The sequence below is a fragment of the Solanum lycopersicum genome, chromosome 5 (assembly GCF_036512215.1).
Source record: "Solanum lycopersicum chromosome 5, SLM_r2.1".
Classification (NCBI taxonomy): domain Eukaryota; kingdom Viridiplantae; phylum Streptophyta; class Magnoliopsida; order Solanales; family Solanaceae; genus Solanum; species Solanum lycopersicum.
In genome coordinates this window covers 19,729,537-19,738,182 of record NC_090804.1, presented here as the reverse complement: position 1 = coordinate 19,738,182, position 8,646 = coordinate 19,729,537, and the positions used below count along the sequence as shown (strand labels likewise).

The 8,646-nt window shown below is 30.1% G+C and overlaps 1 long non-coding RNA gene across 1 annotated transcript; it reads right to left on the bottom strand.

Annotated features, from left to right (window-relative positions):
- Positions 1–1,479: 1,479 nt before the first annotated feature.
- LOC109120367 (uncharacterized) lies at positions 1,480–8,016 on the bottom strand. The gene is made up of 2 exons (XR_011221205.1): positions 3,892–8,016; positions 1,480–3,107 (listed from the first exon to the last, which is right to left on the bottom strand). It is a non-coding gene; the product is annotated as an uncharacterized lncRNA (long non-coding RNA).
- Positions 8,017–8,646: the final 630 nt, after the last annotated feature.

Below are 8,646 nucleotides of genomic sequence, written 5' to 3'. Positions count from 1 at the left end.
TTAAAATATATAAGAATTTGAATGACTCTCCAAATGGACTCTGTATCACATAAATTGAAGCAAAAACAAGTAGGGATAAGGCACAAGTATCCTCTAGATTATGATCGAAATTTCAAAGACACATCTAAACTTAATTAGGGTCCTATTACCCCCTCCTCCTCCCTCCAAACTAATTTAAAATGGGTTGAGGGCGTAATAGGACCTTGATCAAGTTTATATGTGTCTCTGAAATTCCGGTCATAGTCTAGGGCTACTTATATGAAGTTGTGCTGTTACAGATTCCTATATCTAGTACTATAATAAGTGTGCAATGAATTGTATAAAAATTAAATTAAAAAAATACAAGTTCAAATTGATGTATGATAAGCTCATTTGATTGATATTTATCACATTAATCATAGTGAAGAATTACCATTAGTGATTTGAAATGTAATTTTTAACCTACAGTTCATTTCTGCCAATTTTATAATATTAGAGTATAATTTCTTATTTTTTATACGTCTATAGTACATAAGTTAAACATGAGTTTAAGGGAACACTGACAATGGTACAATAATAATTCCATGCCTTGAAGTTTTTGCCGTATTTCTCAAAAATTGTAACCTCCTTTTTATTGTTGCACACATTAAAATAAGTTATTACCGAATGGAAGTAATGTTTTGTAGAAGTAGTTCGATCAGTGTACTATTATTGACTGTTGAAGTTAAAATGAAGGTGTGAATGAAAAATAAAAGAATATTTATAGCTTTAAGTACATTTTAAATCGAAATTTTCTCCTTCATTGATAATAAAGAGAACTTTTGTGTTTATATATAGAAAAACTTCTTCCGGCTCTTAAAGTAGTTTTGTTAATTCCTTGAAGACTGACTTTGGATGATAATATTATGAGCTATAAGCTTGTTTAAACTTAAAAGGCTATGGGAAAAATGGAATATCACCCAGGTGCATGATAAAGTATATATATAAAGGGCTTATGACACAGTAAATTGGGTTTTTATTGAGCAAACTCCTAGAATTTTGCCCTTTGCCGACTGCAAATTTTGTTGGAATGTAGTCGGAATATAGAGTTTGCCAACGACTTTTCAACTACTTTTGAGTAGTCGGCAGATTGAGCATCGAAAATTACTTGCCAACTATAATAGTCGAAATTTGCCGATCACCATAGTCACAATATATAAATTAAAATCCGACCATTAAAGTAACTGAAATGTCGACTATTATAATCGGAACACTAATAAAATAATATTTCAACTACTACCGACTACTGTAGTTTGAATACTTGTTAAATAATAATTTATTAATCTAATAATGTCGACTTTGGCTGTCAGAATAGTTAATTAATTAATTATATATATGCCGATCACCGTAATTAGCATTTATCATTCATTGAAGTACTCTTCCTACTCTTCCGACTGCTGTAGTCGGCATTTTCAATTTTCTCGATTACTGTAGTCCATATTTTTAATTTTCTAAACAAAATTCTATAAGAAATCCATATTTTTAATATATAGAAAAATGTTGTTTATTTTGGTACACCACCTGTAAATAGTTTAAAACAAGACTAAATGTCATAGAAAATGTCTAAACAACAAGAACATAATCTACATTTCGTCAGAGTCAGTCTCTTTTTCGCCTTCATCAAATTCAACCATATGTTTCTCCATGAACTTCTGCACTTTAGCATAGTTAGCTTCAGATGTTTGAAGTCGTTCTGTTAATTTTGAAATCTCTATTTGCATTGCTTCCATTTCTTCTAAAGTTTGAGAAGTAGAAGCACCAGACAACAACGGTGACGGATGACATGAGGAAGGTTGTGCTCCAAGCCCGTAAACTCTGCCTTTCTTCACATCTCCTGCCACACTTATCCATATAGAAGTAATATCATCAGATGTTAGTTGGGTTATGGAACCAGAGAAGTAGGTTGTGTTTGACGCTATCCATCCAAGCATCTTTCAAATCCAACTTGAAATACACGTTAAATAACCAATAACCCCATTTCTTTAAGACATTAGCAATACATAGTTAAGTAGGACGAGATCAAATATGAGTGACTGCGTAGCTATTGTCTGTACTGTAAATTGCAAGGTCATTCTGAAAGTAAGTGCAGAAACAAGGCTAGGAATGAGAGAATTAAAGCTCAAAAAGAAAAAAGCAGGAAAGAAAAGAAAGCAAAAAAGATGATGATGGTTTTTAAACTATTGACAAGAAAATAGGTTTTAAGTATAGGAAAATGAACCTTGATCGACATAATGGATTAAATAGTGATCATAATACCAATAGATCATCTGAAATTCAAGAACATACAAGCACTGAACAAATTGATATACATAAGCAGTCTAACAATGGTCATAGTGAGTCCAAAAATAACCCATCAATCACAATAATCCCAAAAAAAGCATCATTATCCAAAAGTCATCTGAAGCAAACAATATAATGTTCCTATGTTGTAACAGGCACCAGGTAAAGGAGTAAAGATAATAACGATAGTGATGTAAAGGTGGATGTGGGCATAAATGTTGATCTGGAAACAGAAGTGGGAAAAATAATGCACATATCAATCTACTAGCTCTTTAAGATTATCATGTCAACGCTAGTCGTGGTGCCATAAGAACAGTTCCGCATATCAGGGATTCAATGAAAGATGATGTTGAAGCAGAATCAGCTGGTAAAAATCAGCTCTAAGCTTTACCTATGTTAAACTAGCATTATCGATTGAGGAAGTAGTTTCAACTATATGCCTACTTATTATTTTAATTAACGTAATGTCAAATTAAACCTTATAAATTTGAAGTGTTGTACATATGTACTCTCATCATGTAATTTCAACCAAAACCTTCCAAAGAAGTCCCTGTGTTGCATTATCAATAAAAGATATGAGGGGATAATAAATGTTTCAAGTTCTAAGCTGCAATAGAGACAATCCACTCAATGACACATCCAGTGGGCTAAATTTTACCAGACAAGAAATTCTTACTCTTCTAAATGGTTCTGGCAGAGTAACTTGGTCCTCCGATTCCACTAGACATAGGCAAAATTTATTAGCACAACTCCTTGATTCAGGCATTATTGTTGTTCGAGATGCAGACGAGGATCAGCCTCAGAACTACCTGTGGCAAAGTTTTGACAATCTAGGTTACACAGTTTTACCTGGAATGAAGGTTTGGATTAATCTGAAACTGGTTTTCATCGTTCTCTTTTGTCATGGAAGAGCACAAATGATCCTTTCATGAGTGAGTTTACCTAGACATTTGATACTGGTGAATTCAAACAAACATTCGTTTTGAATGGTTCCATTGAACTCTATAGAGCTGGACCATGGAATGTCCGAGTTTTTCCTAATGCACCATCTCGTAACACATCGTGGAATGGTTATAACTATACATACTTATCTGATCGTAATGAAATATTATTTATGTATGAACTTACAGACATCTCTATTATTGCAAGGGTAGTGATGGGAACTAAATGGATTTCTACAGCTTTCAGAATGGAATAATCAGAACCGAAATTGGGACAATGTTGTCAGTGCACCAACTGATAATTGTGACATTTATGGACACTGTCACTCATATGGTTTGTGCAACAGCGGCAATTCCCCAATCTGCATATGTTTGGATAAATTTGAACCCAAAGATCTGATTGTATACTCCCTCCATCTCATTTTATACAAAATATAGTTTGACTTGATAGGAAGTTTAAGAAAAAAAAAAATCTAACATAAGTGATAAAGACACTTGACTAAAAAGGTCAAAGAATCAGGGTAATGCAAAATTATTGTAGAGAATAATATATCTAAACACGATGATCTCAATCAACACTAATACAACATATTTAAAATGTAGAAATACAACATATATTTAGCTTACATAAAAATTGGAGAGGCAAGCTTACAATTTATGATTCAGGTTGTCATTTTCTCTTTGTATAACTGACGGAGTAAGTGGTATCATTATCACATTTTGATTTCTTGTATGAGACTCGTCTTCCACGAAGGGTTGTTGTCTATCGGGACTATGAACTTCATCAGCAAATTTGTTGGGGCTTGGTGTACTACTTTTTATTGTTGGAAGTGGAGGACCTGAAGTATACTTATATCGCCCATCCTCACGAGGCAATGGTGATATACTTTCATCTGGTTTTCTAGGAAATGTATCCTCCACGATGTCATAGGAATTTCCAGTCCTTACTTCCTAAGCACGAGAGCAGCAACAACAGAAAAGCCATAGCGCACAATCAGCAACATAAGGTTTAGCACAACAAGAATTGTAAGGAGGCAAATTGTATCTTTTTCTCATCCAATCCTTCAAAAGCCACCAATAATTACCCAAACAGAGAGAGAAAAATTTCGGTAACACCTAATACCATCTTAACAGTATCTCTGTCAGTATTAACAACAGCAAAATTGATGAACCAGAAAGGAGCCATACAGAATAAAAGTTGCAATATGAACATACATATTTCCAAACCCATGTCTCTCCATATTCCAACCAAAAACACAAAACAACAGAACAAAGAGAGATATGTCGAAGAAAGATCATCCCAAAATCAAGAATGCCTCCGCTCAATTGTGGTCTAGTTTCGAAAACTCTCCATTTAACTGATGCAAAAGAAGATCTCTTTTTCAATGGTATTCTTCTCGGTTGGCTAGCACTGCAGCTTTCTGCAGCAATTTTTTGAACTTGTGATTCCTCGTCTAACTCAGTATAATCATTTTTTTCCTGGAGAGTTATGTGTACAGTAAACTCCAGCAATGGCAGGTGCAAGAACTCCAACTAAGACACATATGCCTACCTCAATAGCTGGTCTTTCTGACCTCTTTTAACCCCAATTAAGCCCACACAGAGCATATTGAGAAAAACAGTTGAGCAAAATTAAATACAAGAAAGCACAACTTTAAATTAGAATTAGCAAATCATAGAGAGCGCGAAGTAGCGAGGCAACAATAATATACACTACCTCAACAAAACTGAAACGAGGGGGAGAGTTTAGGGTACAAAATTGAAACCCTAAAGAAGGGGAAGAGTTGACCCTCAATCAAATTGAAATCCTAAAGAGGGAGAGTGCTTACATTACCTCTTCCAAAAAAATTTACAGTACCTCAATAGAATTGAAACTAAAACCCTACACACTAAAAATTATTGAAATTAAAACCCTAAAAAGTGTTTACATTATCTCTCTAAGACGGTGTCAGTAACCTCTGCTAAGACGATGGCACTCTAATGAAAATGCTAATTCAAATCGAAGAGGCGAAGCAGAAAGCTCTCTAAGAAGTTTTTGTTTTAATAAAAGAGTGTGCCATTTTAAAATAATAACTATTATATTAGTTGAAAATAAATCAATTTTAAACGAAAAAATATTGTTAGAGGACCGATTACTGTGGTCGCAATTTAATAAATAAGTTTTCGATTACTGTAGTTGGTAACTGTTCAATTACTTTTTTACTTCATTTTATAATTTTAGTAGTCGAAATAATATTATTATTAAAAATTAGAAAAATATAAATTTTATTTTTTTATTATAGCAATTGACAAAAAATATAATATTTGTAATCGAAAGTTGTAGTAAGATTATAGCTTTTCTCTAGTAGGTAATTATTATTGCATTACTTGATTATCTCATGGTGTTTAGTAAATAAGTGATGACCTGTTTGATGACAATATCAAACTAGGATTCATGATAACAGGAAAAGAAAAAAGCAAATGCAAAACAAAGTGTTTTTTTTTTCATGATAACAAAAAATAAGGATTCATTAATGTGCACAACAACCTTTCATAGTTTTATGATTTTTAATTTTAATTTTTGGTTTTTTACACGTGTGGATTTCCAATTAAATTCAGATCACATTCTGCAGGATTTTTTTGGGGGTGGCGCATCCAACAGAATTATCTCCGTATCCAAGGCTCGAATCTGATATCTCTAGTTAAGAATAAAACACTTTTCCACTAATACATCACAATTCGTGTCGATAGTTGTATGATTTGCTGCTTATGATGTTCATCTTTCTAATTAACACCCTATCCTTTGTAACGTCATACACATTTGTGATGGGACCAAAATAAAAGTAATACATTTTAAAACCATTATACCACTATGAAGGGAAATAGGCATCTGTCCAACAAAATATAAAGTATATTACTTTTCAAGTCCTATACTTTCCTTCCCTTTATAATTTTATAGTAATGACCATATTTAAGAACTAGTATATACTATTAATTTCTCTTAATTTCCCTTAGCTCATCATCAATATTATTTTTATTATTTCCTTAAATCACCTTTTCTCTTTTCTTTGTTTATTTTATTTTAAATATTTATTCCTAGAAATAAGTTGTTATTATAACATAATAAAAATAGCAAAACGAAATTTACAGAATTTATTTATATCAATTATTTTGAATATATATATACATATATAAATAAAATTAAATATTGTGATGACACCCTTTTTAGTCTAGCATTTGATATCTATTTATTTATATCAATTATTTCGACATTTTAAATACATTTTTATTAAAATAATTGCACAAAACATGAAGTTACTCTTTAGAAAATAATTATGCCTCGATATTCATTTTATTTTAATAACATTTTTTTCCTAATTTTAAAATATGAACAATTATTCGTAAAATAAAAATACCATCATTATTGCTATTAACTTCTTTTTTACTTTCTTCCCTTAATCTCATTATTGATGTAACTTATGTTATTTCCTTAAATCACTTCTTTTCTTTTATATTTTTTGTTTTTTATTTATTTATTTTTTTCTAAAAATATGCCATTATAACTAATAAGAATCGCTGAACAAAATTTAATGTATATTTATACGAGTCATTAATAATTATAACTTCGTACGAGTTATATATATAGAGAGAAATTGATATGTCATATCTTTATATCATTTCTCCAACTAATAATTATATTTATATGCAATAATATCTAAAATAAAAAATGTGATAACACCCTTCTTAGCCTACCATTGATATTTATTTATTCATTTATATCAATTCTTTTGATATTTCTTTTAACATTTTTTATTAAAATAAGTGCTCAAATATATGAAGTTACTCTTTAAAAAAAATTGTGCAACCATATTTGTTTTATTTTAATTACATTTTCCCTCATTTGTAAAGGCTGAAATATTAACATTAAAATTTTATAAAAAAAATATAAAAAATAACCATACATAATACCTATGATCATTAATGCTATTATTTCTGTTACTTCCTTCCCTTAATCTCATCATTAATATTATTTATATTATTTCCTTAAATCATTTATTCTTTTTTTTTCTTTTGTTTTTTTTCCTTTCCTTTTTTTTATTTGTAGAAATATGTTATTGTAACTCAATAAGAATTACAAAAAATAATCTTACAGAATTTGCTTTGCCTTTTGACAGTCAAGGTACTTTTCTTTCTCTCTAAGTTTAAGGATAAAACATGTATTTTAGTAATGATAAATGTAACCATCCTCAAAAAGTTTTATGAATTTTACCTATTTTTTCATATAAATTTTTCTCATAATTTTTATGTGGTATTTTTTATTTGCAAGATTGAGTTACACTATTCTTGAATCAAAATAAGAGTTATTTAATCTTTAACACACAGAAAAAGAGTTAAAGAAATGGGTAAATCCCAAAGAGGATAAAAAAAGAAAAATAAAATAAAAGGAGCAAACAAAATTGCTTTAAAAAAAAAATAGAAGCACGACGTAGAAAAATGAAAAAGTTATGCAGATAATGAACAATTTTTTTATGTGTTTAATCTTTGCTTTTTTCATGAGATTTTATGTGTTTATGAACATTTTTTTTTAAAAAATAAATTAAAAGATATGTTATAAACAATTTGTATTATAGTGAATGTCTAATTATGTGGAGTCCTTGTAGCACATGGTTAGGAATCCTACATGGGGACCAAGTAAGGTTTTCCTATAAATAAAGGGTTTTCCTTCATTGTAAAGAAAATTTGTGAAAGATCTCTGAATCCTGAATATACTTCAAGAGAAATAAGAAGTCTTTTCTCTTCTCCCTACTTTCTTCTTGTCTAAATTTATATAGTTTCATAACACGTTATCAGTACGATTGTTCTATTCTTAAAGAATTATGAAGAAGACGGAAAAAGTGCAAAAGAGATCTTATGCAATAAGGTTATTATATCTTCAAGGTATGATTTATCTTTATGTTATAATGATTTATGTAACAGATTTGGAGGTACCATCTAAAGTAAGTATTTAATTTTAATCGATTGAGAAGAAAAATTTCTTAATTTATTTTAATAATTAAATAAGCACAATTTAGTGAAAGGTATGTTTTCAACCTTTATATGAGTTATGTGATCTATTAAATTATATTTATTAACTATTAATGTTGATTATAATAAATCAACAATCTCAATTTTGTGTGTAATTATAATGTATGATCATATTAATGATCATTAAAAGTGATAAAATTAAAATTATTTTGAAGGCTTGAGGTTGAGCCTCATTATGGGTAAGACGATAGATTTAAGTTTTATCGCACCAAAAGAATAAGATGATGGATTTACGTCCAATCGCACCAAGAGGGTAAGACATCAGAAGTCTTGATGCTTTGTGATGAAAGATGTTGGATTCAAATCTCTCATTGATTTATGGCATAAGACATTGGGTTTGAGT